The 16,213-nt window shown below is 37.5% G+C and overlaps 1 long non-coding RNA gene across 1 annotated transcript; it reads right to left on the bottom strand.

Annotated features, from left to right (window-relative positions):
- Positions 1-8,422: 8,422 nt before the first annotated feature.
- On the bottom strand, positions 8,423-10,537 carry LOC127534220 (uncharacterized). Its single transcript, XR_007942253.1, has 3 exons — positions 10,299-10,537; positions 9,322-9,597; positions 8,423-8,468 (listed from the first exon to the last, which is right to left on the bottom strand). It is a non-coding gene; the product is annotated as an uncharacterized LOC127534220 (long non-coding RNA).
- Between the last annotated feature and the right edge of the window lie 5,676 nt (positions 10,538-16,213).

Below are 16,213 nucleotides of genomic sequence, written 5' to 3' on the forward strand. Positions count from 1 at the left end.
AAAGACTGTTGGAAAACAATGGCTTCTGCAGAAAACATGATCCGACAACTGTCTGAGTCTCTGTCCTGGGTGCAAGTCTGTGTTTACTGAGCCGTACAGTAAATAGTGATGTAATTTGGTTAAATGAAAATAAAATAAAAATTGTCACCATGTTGAATTTCAGAATTCTTTTCTGTGTTGATGACTGTATTCCTCTGAAATGATAGACGACTTCTATGAACTGCAGCTGTTGATGTTTTTCCTCTCTATGAAAACAAAGAAACAGTCATTAGTCAATGTGATTCTGTGAGATGTTCATTGATACCAGCAGATAAACCAGCAGTTCTCCAGAAAAAAAGCAATTTTGCTCAATATTAATAGTCTCATAACAGGAAATTAACGTGTTTTTAATAATGTTATTTTATTATTCTATGCTTACAAGTAGACAAGTAAAAAATAGATTAATTAAAGTTAATCATCCACTTCTGTAGGCTTCAGAGCCCCGGTGTGAGCAGGTTTACCATTTGGGCAAAGAACCACATGAAGAACAATCAAAACAGTCATAAAAGTGTTTACATGGGACAATGCAAAGTTATTGTTCATCTTATTGGATAATCACATTTATATATTGGTCATTAATGTCACAATAAACCTGTTCCTCAGCTCTCTTTAAGAACTTTGGACAACAATCAAGTTGGTGGGAAGAGAAAAACAGCTCACCAGTGGAGGCAACGTTGCTGGATTCATAAATGATGAGTTTTTTTCCAATACCACCTTGAAAATGATTTAATAAAACAAGCTGAGGGTGAATGTGAGTATCCATTCACAAGACAACATAATCATTCTATTGAGGAAAAAGTATTAGAAGATATTTCAACATCATCCCTTTTCCACTATTGTGACTTTCCATATGAGACAGAAAATTAATTGTTTGAAACATATCAAACACTGCTCTGTTGAATGGTAAAACCACTAGTGTGCTCGTCTACAAGCAATTTGATTTACTGCCAACACTGACTTTTAAAGAGTAATCTATTGTAATCTCAAAACCATCTTAATTTAAAACAGAACGCACAGTAAAAATATGTTTATTTTCTATTCGACATTACGTTTAAAGACATGATTTATATAAAAGTTAATATTTTAATATTATAGATGCTGTGCGCCTTCAGGTTTTCAAGTTGATTTAAGTTGAAGCTCCAGGTGACCCAATGCTCATGTATCTTTTCAAGCTATTTCTGAATTCTTTATGAGGATTAATTTGGGTCAAACAAACAAGCTTTTTTGCACTGTCTTATATCTACAATGAGTCTAAGTCTGAACCAGACCACTGAGTACATGTACACACACATACAGAAACACACACTTACTGTATATTCATGGTCTGTGAATATACAGATATATTTACAATTACTTTGGCACCACCTGGTGGTCAACCTCTGCTGGTGACAGAGATTAATGGAGACAAAAGAAGTCAGTGGCTCCTTCCTCAGCAGAAATAGAAACTACAGCTTTGATTTCAAGTTGCTGGCCACAGAACATCCATCCATCCATTCTCTATACACCGCTTTATCCTCACTAGGGTCGCGGGGGGTGCTGGAGCCTATCTCAGCTGACTCGGGCAGAGGCAGGGGACACCCTGGACAGGTCACCAGTCTGTCGCAGGGCTACATATACAGACAAACAATCACACTCACATTCACACCTACGGGCAATTTAGAGTGATCAATTCACTTCAGCATATTTTTGGACTGTGGGAGGAAGCCGGAGTACCCGGAGAAAACCCACGCATGCACAGGGAGAACATGCAAACTCCATGCAGAAAGATCCCAGGCCCAGGCCGGGAGTTGAACTGGGGATCTTCTTGCAGCAAGGCGAAAGTGCTAACCACTAGATCACTGTGCAGCCCGGCCAGAACGTTCAGTATCTATTTCCTTTTCATTCTTCATGTCAGTGCTTTGAACAAAGGCACTTCAACATTCAGCAGGAAAGATTTTTTTTTCAAATTCTGTTTATTGATTATCTGTTGTCGGTTTTATACACAACCTATATACAAATTCATGAACACTACAAACATAGAAGAAAGGAAGACGTGATTGTTACATATCACTCAATGTCCTGTAAAATATATTTCAGAGAAAATACAGTTGTCGTCAGGATTATGCTCATAACAACATTTATTCCATATAAGAGCAACATCCTAAATGTACAAAAGTCACACTGAGGGGATTCAAGTGGATGCAAACAAAGCATAAAACCTCAGGATTTAAACCAGAGACAGTTGCAAGGCAGCATCTTGCAAAAATAAGTTGCGAAATATAATTATCTTGGTTAAATTTTGAGAGTCTTCTACCTAATGAAGAAAATCAGAGTTGACCTTTTTGACATAACTCAGTCTGCGTTTTACACCTCAGCCACATGCTTTAGGTTTAGTTAACATAACCCTTAAACACAATAATTTCTGTCTGTATTTCCAGGGTTGGAAAGAGAGAAATATAAGGAGCTTTGCAGATGGAGTGAAACAAGTTTTCATTGACACTAAACAACTTGCAGGTATTTTCAATATTAACTTTTCATTGTCATATTAAAACAGAAACATTATCGAGGTGATATTATTACTACATTGTTTATATTCTAACAATAATAGCCTTGCAGTCTAAGCCTTATGGTTTAAATGTGTGATAGTTCTGTCGGCGTATCTGCGTTTTGTTTGTCTAAACGGTATTAAAAGCTGTGTTTCAATGGGGCTGTATTGTACTGTAAGTAATGCCCATCAGGTCTGCTGCAGGTGCATCCTGGGGGATGGTGGCGTACACATGGTATACCTCAGAATAGAAAAAGAAAGACAGCAAGAGTTCTTTAAATCTGTAGCATCAACATAGTAAAAATACTGAGACTTGTGTCTCACTTACATTCTCACTTTGAGACTCCTGTCCAGTCACTCGCTCAGACCCTACAAGTACAAGAGAATTAGACACTAAGAAGAAAAACATCCATAAAGTTACCTTTTTCTCATATGACTGTATAAAATAAAATGTTTCACTTTTTGGGACAAGCTCTGGTGTTAATACATTAAAAAAATTAAGTTTTCTTTTTATCACTTTGCAAACAGCTCTTACTGTACAAGATTCTGTTTCAACATGAACTTTAAACTTCCTGTTGGTAAAAAAAAAAAAAAAAAAAAAAAAAAAGCAGCGGCTCACCAGTAGGACGATCAGCAGCAGGGACAAAGCTGATGTAAGCTTCAGTATTATCTGCAGATAACTTGTTAGAGAACAGAAGAGAAGAAGCAGACCACAGAGCTATTTATAAATGACTCTAAACACATGAGTTTGCACTGAGTGTTGCTATGCAGATACTGTATGATGTTAGAGTGTGTGAATGTTGCATTGAATAAAAAAAAGTACCAATCCTCCACGGTCAATATCAGTCATGCTCAGAAAGTCGCCTACAACAGAGGACAAAACAAAACTCAATATGGGAAAATATAAGTTCAATACATACTGAATGCGTATGAATAATGCGTCATGTTTCCTGGTTATTATTAAATGTGTACATTACCAGGACTGCTGGCTTGTGATCTTTGTGGAAATAAAGGGGAAAACAATATAGTTAGACAATGCACTGTACTGTATACTTTTAATTTCCTAAAAACCTGCACCAATTATGTGTCACTGCCTTGAATTTCTTCATTAGTTAAATAATTCAGGAGATGAACAAGCTGCTTCATCAAATAATGCTCTGGGGCCTCATTTATAAAGCTTGCGTACTCACAGAACAGGGCTAGAAAGTGGCGTAAATCACAACCTTTGCGTAGAAAGTGGCGTACGCTGTGTACGTTGTGATTTCTAAAAACAAACCTGGCGTGAGAATGTGCGCACCGGTGCGCCAGCTTTGATGCTTGCTTAAGCACATTTTGGAGACAGAGGGAACGGCAGTGCCGGAGGGTGAAGTGGAGAATTGAACCAGATTGATCTCAAACCTTTATTGTTATCACATATTAGACTTGTAGAGCCGGGTAATCATAAACCCTCATTGTTTTAGATGTTCATATAGTGCGCCATTCGGCCTACGACTGTATTTGCAGAACTATGTCCATATATCAACAGGGGCGGATTGAACGTTATTTCATTCGGTCGTTTGACCGAAGGGCTGGCCCACATGTGGGCCGGTGTGCTGGTCTTTATCAAATCATTTTGTTTATTTATTGCCCGGCGCCCATAGCTCATCGGGTTAGGCAATTGACTCATTTGCAGGGGCTGGTTTCCGACGCAGCGGCCTGGGTTCGAGTTCTGCCCGTGACCCTATTGTGCATGTCTTCTCCCCATTTCCTGTAACTCTTCACTGCAACTATCACAGTAAAAAGAAAATGATTTTGTTTATTTATCCATATGCGGCCGAATGGGATGAGCGTCCAACCATTAATTAGCCCTGTACAGGCCCACAGGCCCACATGCGTCACACCACAACCACGCTCAGTCCCCCGGCGCTGGGTAAAATGCCGTGGATCCCGCAGCTTATTTATATACAGATACATTCATGAGTTACTTTGCATTGACCATTCATGGTAAAATGTGGGTGTGTTGTGGGCGGAATATGAGGTGGATCCACCTGTGTCTTCCAGTTGGTGTGTGATTTATAAAGAAATTGCCTGCAGCTGTGCTTACGCACAGTTTTATAAATCAGGGGCGAGGGGCATACGCCCATTTCAGATTTTCGGCATACGCAAACTTTTAGTATGGATCCTACGCAATGTTTTATAAATGAGGCCCCTGGTTTCTAAAAGGAAAGCAGTGACCAGCGTCACTGAGCTTGATGTCAAACTATTGAAGTTCTTTAACAAACAGGGTGACAGAAATCAGAGGATCACCCAGCTTCTCCTGAAAAAGATTAAACACATTTCTTACCTCTCGGGAAAACTTTTTTCTGAAAAAAAAATTAAAAAATCAAAATGGTTAAAAAGCAGCCAGTAACCACAGAGATCAACAAGTCTTTTTCACTATGTGGAGCTTCTTTAGTATCTGTAAACCAGGAAGTACTATGTTTGTAGTAACTGCATTTTTCAGTTATTTTTGTTCTTCTTCTTCTTGTTATTATTACATATTTAAATTCTCAAACTGACAAAATGTCTTGATGCAGTACCTGATATATTACACCTCACAATGCATCATAGAATACTATGACAAATAATTCCACAGAAGATGTTATAATCCAAGTCAATATGCCATTGGTAGAGCAATGTAGTTACTTGAATTATAATACATGTATTAATCTAGATTTATTTTCCCCTGTGCGTCATACTGTGCATTGTGTTGTGCAACAGTAGTTCATTAGTCTTGGTGCAGAGCATATGATGGGGACCGTATGAATCACTGGAAGAGGTGTAAGGGTGGAGAATTGTCTGAAGGTTATGAAAGATGCAGCATTATTGTAATTTAGATGTGTGCAGTCATGTAGAGAAGTGCTTTCAAGCTTTATAGATCACATGCATCAGTACAGTCCTTACCACTTCTTCTTTTGTGACAGACTGCTGTCACTCCCATGATGATGACTCCCACGATTACTCCAAAACCAGACACAGCTACGGCCAACATCCGCAGTTCTGGTGAAAACAAAGACCTCAACAAGTGTCAGTCTCACTTCCTGCAGCGTCAAAACTTATATAACATATTTACCACCCTGAAATGTTCCAGATCATCAAACTAGTATTTATATTTATTTAATATTACACATAGGTATTGATATTAGACATAGCCCACAAAACGCCATTTTTAAATGATGATGTATTGAAGATTTACTGAAAAGCTATATCACCCCTTTGTATGGCACACAGCTGCAGCGCAAAACCAGCTCCATCCTAAAAGACTGCTCACATCCCCTGAATGGGGAACTCCAGCTCCTTTGTTGGGGCTGCTGGTTTGTGGTCCCTAAGGGACGGACAAAACGCTATAGGTGCAGTTTTGTTCCCTCAGCTTTTAATGCTTAACTGCAAGTCCACCAGGTGAACACTTGTGCAGATTGTTTTTAGGTAGATCAGGATATGTTGGAGCAGTTTCCCTTTCCTTTTTTTCTCTGATTATGCTTTTTGTGTGATTTGTCTGGTCTGAATGTTTGTTGGGTGTTTTGTTATTTAATTTGTTGTTGGGATCGCTGAGTTCCTTCTTGCACAACAATTTTACCATTTGGTACAATAAAGAAACCTTGACCTTGACATTGACCTTTGAAAAAGTAATTGCCCCCCCGAAACCTAATAGCTGGTTGGTCCACCTTTAGCAGCAACAACTGCAGTTAAATGTTTGTAATAGCTTGTGATCAGCCTTTTACATCACCATGGAGGATAGTTGGTGAACTCTTCTCTGCAGAATAGTTTCAGTTCGGTCACATTAGATGGTTTTCCAGCATTAACTACCCTTTTAAGGATTTTCTCAATTGGATTCAAGTCCAGACTTTGACTCCAAAGCCTTATTTTTGTTCTTTTTGAGCCACACAGAAATGGACTTACTTACTTTGGGTCATTGTCATGCTGTAGAACCCATTTGTGTTTGAGTTTTAGGTCATGAACTGATGGATATTCTCCAGGAGGATTTTCTAATAGAGAGCAGAATTTATGGCTCCATCAATCATGACAAATCGTGCAGATCCTGTGGAAGCAAAGCAGCCCCAAGCCATCACACCACCTCCACCGTGTTTCACTGCTGGTTTGATGGTCTTCTCGTGGAATCCAGTATTAGCTTTACACCAGATAACGGACCCAAGTCTTCTAAAAAGATTCACCTTTGACTCATCAATCTGCAGGATGTTATTCCAAAAGTCTTGGGGCTCATACAGGTACTCCTCAGCATATGCTGGACGAACCTTTATGTTCTTTTTGCCCCTTGAAACTCTCCCATGGATGCCATTTTCTCCTAGAGTCTTCCTTACTGAGGAATCATGTAGAATCTACATGACGGACCTTAACTGAGGCCACTGAAGCCTGCAGTTGTTGTTCAGCTGGGTTCTTTTGTGACCTCCTGGATGAGATGTTGATGCTCTTGGAGAAATGTTGGTAGGCCGACCACTCCTGGGAAGGTTCACCACTATTCCATGTTTCTGCATATGTGGATCTCACTGTGTTTCTCTGGAGTCCTGGAGCCTCAGTAATGGCTTTGTAACCCTCCACACTGATAAAAGTCACTGACTTTGTTTCACATCGGTTCTTATCTCTTTGGAACGTTGTATCATGTGCTGCATTTTGAGAACCTTAAACCTTCTTCCCAATGCCAGACAGGTTTGATTTAGGTGATGTTTAGATTCAACAAGCCTGGCAGTAATCATAAATCAGTGTGGCTGGGGAGACTGAACCCAGCTGCCAAATGAATTTTGTCATTGAATTGATTGGCAGCTAAGAGGGCGATTACTTTTTCACACGGAGCAAGATGGGGTTGGACAGCATTTTTCTTTTAATAAATGAAATCATCATTTAAAAACTGCTTTTTTCTTGGGTTATATTTGTCTGATATAAAATAGTCTGATCAGCTGAAACATTTAAGTGTGACAAATATGCAAAAAAAAAGAGAAGATATCTGCAACTACTTTCTCACAGCACTGGATATCATAACATCACAGTAAAGAAAGTTGTAACAGATCATTGAGTTAGATAAGCTTTGTAGTTAAGCTAAATGGGTTGCTTAATTGCACAACAATACACACCAGGAATGTTTTGACATGGACATAATGTCAAACATATGATCCTATATTTATGAGATAATGGATGTAATGGCACACACAACTCATTGCAAAAGATGTCAAATCATCTATAGAGAATTTTTTAAAAACACTGCACCAATATATAATGTATGCTCTATGCAATGTTAATAATATACAGAAAAGACATTTTGCTCACCGAGAAACAAATTTGTTTGGGTCACACAAGGCACATCACATTTCAAAATGTCTGTAGTAGATGCATTACTCTCTTCAGACACTGTTTAAGACACAAAACAAAAACACAGAAAAAGGCTGTCCTTTTAAGATGTGCTGCAATATCAGTGTGACTCATGAGTAAATTTATTATGTGTGCTACAATTTACGTTAATAATATGCAGTAAAGACATTTTTCCTCACCTGGAGATGGGTCTGTTGGGGCAACAGAAGGCAGAGCAGAAGTCAAAGTGTCTGTCGTAGCTTCATCAGTCCCATCAGAAGCTGTTTCTGTAAGACACAAAAGAAAACCACAAACGGCTGTTATTTTAAAATGTCCGACAATATCAATGTGACTCATAGGAAACTAAGTAACTGGGTCACCTGAAGTGGATTTCACTGTTGTCACAGAAGTAGAAAGTGAAGTAACAGGTTCAGTTGGTGTACTGGGAATCAAATCTGGTGGATTTAGAGAAAGTTTCAAAGTATCAGTCTCTGGTATTCAGTAATGTTACAGATAGCTGTGATGAACGTCTTACCTGTAGTCGTCCTGAAAGTTGTCATCTGAGTTGTCGTGGATTTGACATCAACTACAAAAGAAGGTACATTTAGAATAAGGATAATGACCTCTTTTTGAGGAATCACAAAAAATATGGAAATTGGTCATTTAAAGGCACTGTAGTAAGTAAAAATGCATTTTTCCAAATAACTGTTGATGTGTTCGCCTGAAAGAAACATTTCTTCTGTTCCCTAGAGAGTTCTCAGGTCTGTGACACATCAAAAGTGTTACAAATGCACAACATTTTTTCCAATCTTCACCACAATCAGTACCAATGATCTTCAGTCCTTGCAGGCCCGACAAAAATTATCAAGTGAATGTACATTTTATTTACACCACTTGTCAGTCACAGTGAACTCTATTCAGCTACAATCTGCCAAACATGTATGGACAGTTACCTAATGTTTCCCACAGAATAGCATAATTTGACCAGTGAACAGCAATTTGCAAAAAATGTCTTTTTTCTAAAACTGTCTGATGAGTTGGCCTCGTAAAAGAGGTTGTTATGTGTGGTGATATTTTGGGAAATCTCAAAGATGGAATGTGGAAACCTACGATGTCGCCCAAATTCATATTCTCACTATTCTGCATTTGGTCAAGAATCTGAAAAAGTCTTCAGTAACAATAAATATTGTCAGATATTAGCGTGATGTGCTGGTACAGATACCTGCTCCTCTGCAGTCTGTTGAGCTTTGAACAGATTCTAAACAACCTGATCAGACCAAGTTTCCATGATGACTGTGTTCTTCTGAACTATTTCAATCCCTCATTGCTTCAATATTTATTTCAGTTTTTCTTTCATATTGTTGGTTTCCAGCACTAAAATTATTGTGTAATCAGATCATTTATAAAAACAAAATAAAGAGTATAAACATGTTACTTACCCCTAATAGTGGATTTGTGACTGTGTGGAGACTGATAATGTCCTATGGTGTAAAAACATGTTACTTCAACCTCAGCAGGTGAACTTTGATGCGCCATCGACAGAAGCTCAGTTCCTGTCAGTGTCTGCAGACAAGAGATGACTTTGGAGGTGTTTGTACTCAGAGAGTATAAATAACAGTCAGACACAGACACTGATGGTGGAGTCACACAGTTCACTGCAACAGAGTCTGTCTCTGTGACTGATGCTGGATTCACTCTGAGTTCAGGTGGAGGAGCTGAAAATGTAAACAAACATGTTTAATTAAAAAATTGAATGTTGCATTTATTTGAAAATAAAATCTGACATCTCTAAAAGTAAACAATGCTCTGAGGCTTTCATTTTATCAAGTGCTTACACCTCCCCCATCCAGCATGTTGGCAGGAGTTTTGTTGTTTATACTGATATTCCAGTTATATGTCCTTATTTATTCATTTTTGTTATTTACTTACTCTCTATGGAGACAGAGGCCACATTACTGTGTGGAGATTGATGTGTCTTCAGGTAAAAACACGTCACTTCAACTGTAGCAGGTGGACTTTTTTGTACCAACGACAGCAGTTCAGTTCCTGTCACTGTCTTCAGACAAGAAAACTTTTCTGCAGGTTTTCTTGAAATGATGAAGTAACACTCAGACACAGAAAGAGACGATGGAATCTGACAGTCTAATGTGACTGAGTCTGTCTCTGTGATCACCCGTGGATTCACTGTGAGTTCAGGTGGAGCTGAAAATGTAAACAAACATGTTTAATTAAAAAATTGAATGTTGCATTTATTTGAAAATAAAATCTGACATCTCTAAAAGTAAACAATGCTCTGAGGCTTTCATTTTATCAAGTCCTTACACCTCCCCCATCCAGCATGTTGGCAGGAGTTTTGTTGTTTATACTAATATTCCAGTTATATGTCTTTATTTATTTTTCTTTATCATTTACTCACGCTCTATGGAGACAGAGGCCATGTTACTGTGTGGAGATTGATGTGAAATCAGGTAAAAACACGTCACTTCAACTGTAGCAGGTGGACTTTTTTGTGCCAACGACAGCAGTTCAGTTCCATTCACTGTCTTCAGACAAGAAAACTTTTCTGCAGGTTTTCTTGAAATGATGAAGTAACACTCAGACACAGAAACAGACGATGGAATCTGACAGTCTAATGTGACTGAGTCTGTCTCTGTGATCACCAATGGATTCACTCTGAGTTCAGGTGGAGGAAGAGCTGAAAATTTAGAGGTAAATATGAGAAATTTGAAATACTGAACATTTCCACCTGTAAAATAGCATTCATGATGAGGATTAATGAGTCATTATAGAAGGCAAGAGAGAAAAACATTCAGCATTAAAACAATCAAATCAAACTGATCAAACAATGAAAACAGAAAACAATGTTAAAAACTGACCTCCAGCTTCGACCACATTAAAGGAACCTGTTTTAGAAAATGCTTCAAGGAGAAACAGATGCAAAAACAACTCATCAGATAATTCAGATTTCAACTTCAACTGATCTGATATAAAAATGTCTCATATGCTCTGAAGTTCCATTTTAATTGAGTAGCCGTCATCAATTCATAACCAACACAGACAATGAAAAAACTCAATAAGAGGTTTAACTTACTCAGAGCAACAACCAGCAGCAGGCGTCCAGCCATGATGAAGTGGAATGATCTGAATGTTCATCTGTCAGACTACTGTGGCTTTCACCTACACTGACTGTCCTTTTTTAGAACTTGTTCTCAGTAAAACCACGAGAAGTGACTTGCAACGGCTGGCCACAGGAACGCACACTTTACATCGACCTACTTCAAGACAGTTTATTAATTCTTATATTTCTGTCTAAAACCTTTAGATCAACTCTACCACAGTGTCGATCAGTTGGTTCAGTTAAACAGATTTTATTCATTGTTTCTGTTGCTTTCTTACTGTTTTTGCCTGAGAAGCTCATTTGCTAAAAAATATCAGTATGATTGATGTACGTGCTGTATGCCACATAGATCAAAACCACAAAAAATTGACTTATTTTAGGGTTTTTGGAAGAATGCTGTCATTGTTTTAATCAGAATATTATATTAGTGGAGCTCAGAGGTATTTTGATGTTTACAGATAAAGTTGCTGTTCCTGTTTCCACTGTTTGTGCAGTGTTGTTTAACTTCACACTAACTGGAGATACAAGAGAGTGATATTAATCTTTAGCCTTGACCAAGAAAACAAATAAAAATCTTTCCTGAATTGTTTCCTTGTTTCTTCCTCACACACAGAGGTTTCTCAGCCGTCACCTGATGGGAGGATCTCCAGGGTTTAGTTTTGGTTCCCCTACACATGCTGTTCCTAGTAAATGTTGCAAACAACAACTTCACCTTCCAGACTGTACAGCCAACACACACATCCAGTGAATGTTTCATTACAGTCTAGCAAACAGTCTCTCTCAGTCTTTTAGAAAAGACTAAAGACCCAGCTCTTCATTATGGAGCAATAGGATATGGAGTAATAGGAGTGCCAAATCAAAATATAAATAAATAAATAATTAAATAAATAAATGTGGAAATATAAAGAGAAATAAATAATTAAATAAATAAATGTGGAAATATAAAGAGAAATAAATAAATAAATAAATGTGGAAATATAAAGAGAAATAAATAAATAAATAAATAAATAAAAGGAAAATTTTGTCTTTGCTTTTACCTTTTCTGTTTTTTTCCCCTTTTATTTATTTATTTATTTATTTATTTCTCTTTATATTTCCACATTTATTTATTTAATTATTTATTTCTCTTTATATTTCCACATTTAATTATTTATTTAATTATTTATTTATTTCCCTTTATATTTCCTCAGTCCACCAAGAAAAGGAAAAATGCAAATCAGTTTGCTCTGGGCGGGGATTCTGAACACAGGAGTCCTGCCTGACACCAGCTCCCAGCACGGCTGAAGTGAAGCCATGTCACCGTTGAGCTTCGGCTTATTCTGCCACTGATAAGAAAATAAACATTAATTTACCGAATTAGCAGCGTCCTTTCAGTGTCTGATGGCAGAATCAGCCGAAGCTCCACGGTGACACGGCTTCACTTCAGCCGTGGTGGTTGGGACGCCGCTCAGAGGGGCGTGTCGTGTCTACTCTTCATATGCCTGTGATCAGGAACGACGAGGAAGCCCCGCCTAGAGCCATTTGATTGACAGCTCAGTCCACCAAGTGAAAGCAAACTGATTTGCATTTTATTTCTTGGTGGTTATTTCATAATGGCCTGACACCATGAAATAGAAAAATGCAAATCAGTTTGCTCTGGGTGGGGCTTCCTTTTCAGGGTGGGGAGTCGTACCCGCACACAGGCTTCTTTCCTGACGCCAGCTCCGACCACGGCTGAAGTGAAGCCGTGTCACCGTGGAGCTTCGGCTGATTCTGCCATCAGACACTGAAAGAACGCTGCTAATTCGGTAAATTAATGTTTATTTTCTTATCAGTGGCAGAATAAGCCGAAGCTCAACGGTGACATGGCTTCACTTCAGCCGTGCTGGGAGCTGGTGTCAGGCAGGACTCCTGTGTTCAGAATCCCCGCCCAGAGCAAACTGATTTACATTTTTCCTTTTCTTGGTGGACTGAGGAAATGTAAAGGGAAATAAATAAATAATTAAATAAATAATTAAATGTGGAAATATAAAGAGAAATAAATAATTAAATAAATAAATGTGGAAATATAAAGATAAATAAATAAATAAATAAATAAAGGAAAAAACAGAAAAGGTAAAAGCAAAGCCAAAATTTTCCTTTTTATTTATTTATTTATTTATTTCTCTTTATATTTCCACATTTATTTATTTATTTAATTATTTATTTCTCTTTATATTTCCACATTTATTTATTTAATTATTTATTTCTCTTTATATTTCCACATTTATTTATTTAATTATTTATTTATTTATATTTTGATTTGGCACTCCTATTGCTCTATACTTCATTGAACACCTTTGCATTTGACAGACTACAATAACAATAAAAATAAATAAAACTCCTATTAGGCCTGAACTGCCTGTGGACACCAAAGTTCTATTATCACTCTTGAACTTGTTTTGTAGGACTTTTCCATGATTGATGTCTCCTCACCAGATCCTTGCTGGGGTTGTATCTACTCTCAGATGTACGTCACTTTGGATAGAAGCGTCTGCCAAATAAAACTGTGGAACTGTTGTAGAATTATATTCACGTATGTAGTGAACAGGAAATAATGTCAGACACAACCACAGAGTCTCCAGCAGTAAGCTCTGACACTGAACGGAAGCTCAGTGTTGTTTTGACCTAAAAGCTATTTTAACCATGTTGGCATGATCACTCTGACAATACAAACACACTGACAAGAAGCTGGTAAAAGTACAATTTGTCCAACATATCAGCAGCTGAGGTTAATTCCACCCATTAATGGCACCAGATTAAACATTAAGAGGTCAATAAAGTCACAATGCAATGAAAAGACAAAAAGAATGTGTGACATATTTCACTGAGATCCATCCAGCAGCACTTAAATCACCAACATCATTGTGGTACATGATAAAGGACAATAAATGTCTGTGTGAAATGTTTTGGTAATCCAACCCAGTGGACTGAGTGAATGACAGAGACATGGACTGACCACTAACACGTCTTTAAAGAGATCATCTTACTTTGAGCTTCATCTCCTTGCAATGATTCCTCACCAATTCAAATCATAACACACATTATTAACATTGTTTTTGGTCATCCACTTACATCTGGGACAGATTTCCTCATCTCAGAGCACCAGGAGGTCCCTTAGATCCTTAAGACAAACTATATTTTTTGTCCCACAGTCACATTTAATTCCACTCTACTTTTGGTTTGGGCAGAGTGAAAATGCTTCAGCAGAAACAGTAAATGAAGAAAATGTGTTGATATTTTTATGAAATCTCAAAACATTTGGTTAATTCTCTTCATACAGGACTTAAGATGGAATTTCTCTTTTTTATTATCGTGGTTTAAATGTGGCTCTGAAGATCTCTCTGTGTATGTGCGCTGTATGGTGTGTAGGAAAAACTAATGGGACCTTTTTCAATAGATGTGAATAATGCTTTTATTATTTACAGCACTGAAACTCTTGATACATGTCATCGTCTGACCTTGGCACAGACCTCAGCCTCTAGATATTCAATAAAATAAAATAAAGCTAATTCACCATTCTACTGGAGAAACTAACATAAACCGCAATGAGCCTGATCATAAGAAAATGTGTGAGAAAAACAGTGTGTCAGAGCTGCAACAGCTGGATGGAGGTCTGATGTGCAGCTGTTGTCACTCTGTGGAGAAGAAACAAAGAGACAGAAATCATCTGTCCTCATTCAGGTGGAAATGTTTTCCAGGATTAAACATTTATGGAGATGTATAACTTGCAATGGCTCATTTTTGACATGCCAAATCATTTCTTTTTCACATCAGAGAAGACGAGTGCTTTGTACCAGTAATAACAAGTCTGTTCAGATTCAATACATTTGAAGCTCTCCAGGAGAACTTGCACCACCAAGTGGCCAAATTGTCTCTACAAGAACCTTTTATTACATTCAGACAGAGAAGAGCAGCTCACCACGTTTGTATTTGTATGTGACGACACTGTAGGTTTCATCATCGACAGCCTGCAGATAATTTAATGAGATGTGAGATTAAAGGAAGAGTGATGGCAGCCTCACACCAGACAGAATATTCAGTGTATGAAGAAAGGAGCAGATTTATAATTATGATTATTCTGTTGGTGACACCAACCATGTATGTCATGTCATCTAAAACAGAAGCCAAAGCACGGAGTTAAAAACACCCCAACATAATAGATGTACTATAAAAAACACTGTAATTGAATTATCATGGTTATTGTCATCAATGCAAATGAGCAACATACCTGTTGATTGACCAGTCAAGTTCACTTTTGTTCTGAATGGAAGAAAAAGTGAAAGAACACTTTTTGTGACAGAGTTCACAGGGAAGTGAAAACACAAAAGCCATTTTCAACATGACTCTCTGGAAACATTTCTAAATGACGTGAATGAAAACTTTAAATCTCAGGTTCTGCTACGACTCTGCTGATTCCTCCATCAGCACCTTTAACAAGATGCTCCATATCAGTCTTAATATTGTTCAGTCAATTTGTTCATTTTACTGACAGAAAATGTTATGAAATCTATGAATCTTGAATCGTACACTAATAATGTTATTTTTCCCAGCAGGAATATCACTGCTGATGAGATTACCAAGGCCCTCAGTGAAAGCTTTTAAAGGGTAATTCCAGTTTAATTCAACACAGCCTATTTTCAGTACATGTGTGTTAAATACAGCTGTGATCTCAGTTGTGAGATTCAGGGGTAGTGAATACTTAAAAATCCCTGAAACTATTCACAAATCTCTTCAAAGATGGAGACTGCAAAGTCAGCAGAAGTGATAGAGTTGCAATAGTTACATATATGGAAAATGCACAAAATTAACCAAAGTTTTCCTTGAAGCTGCCAGAAAGAATACATGAGTATGAACCTGAGCAATGATGGAAAAGAAGGTACAAACTCAACCAAAACCATCTTATAATGGCAAAGAATCAACATTTCTTACCTCTTGGAAACACAGTTCTCTGGAAAATATAAATTAAATAAAAACAAATAAATACAAACAACAATGATCAGCAAGTAATTTTAAAAGAAACTTCAATAACCCACCAAGAATAAACCAAAGAAGCTGTATCAGTCACTATTTTAATGTTTTACTGCTTGAAAATATTGTCATGTCAACTGATTTTTAGATTTAACTGAAACAAATGAAAGCACATGAACTGCAACTGGGATTTAGTTTAAACAGTAAGATGTTTTAAATTCTTA

Source organism: Acanthochromis polyacanthus, chromosome 5, assembly GCF_021347895.1.
Source record: "Acanthochromis polyacanthus isolate Apoly-LR-REF ecotype Palm Island chromosome 5, KAUST_Apoly_ChrSc, whole genome shotgun sequence".
NCBI lineage: Eukaryota > Metazoa > Chordata > Actinopteri > Pomacentridae > Acanthochromis > Acanthochromis polyacanthus.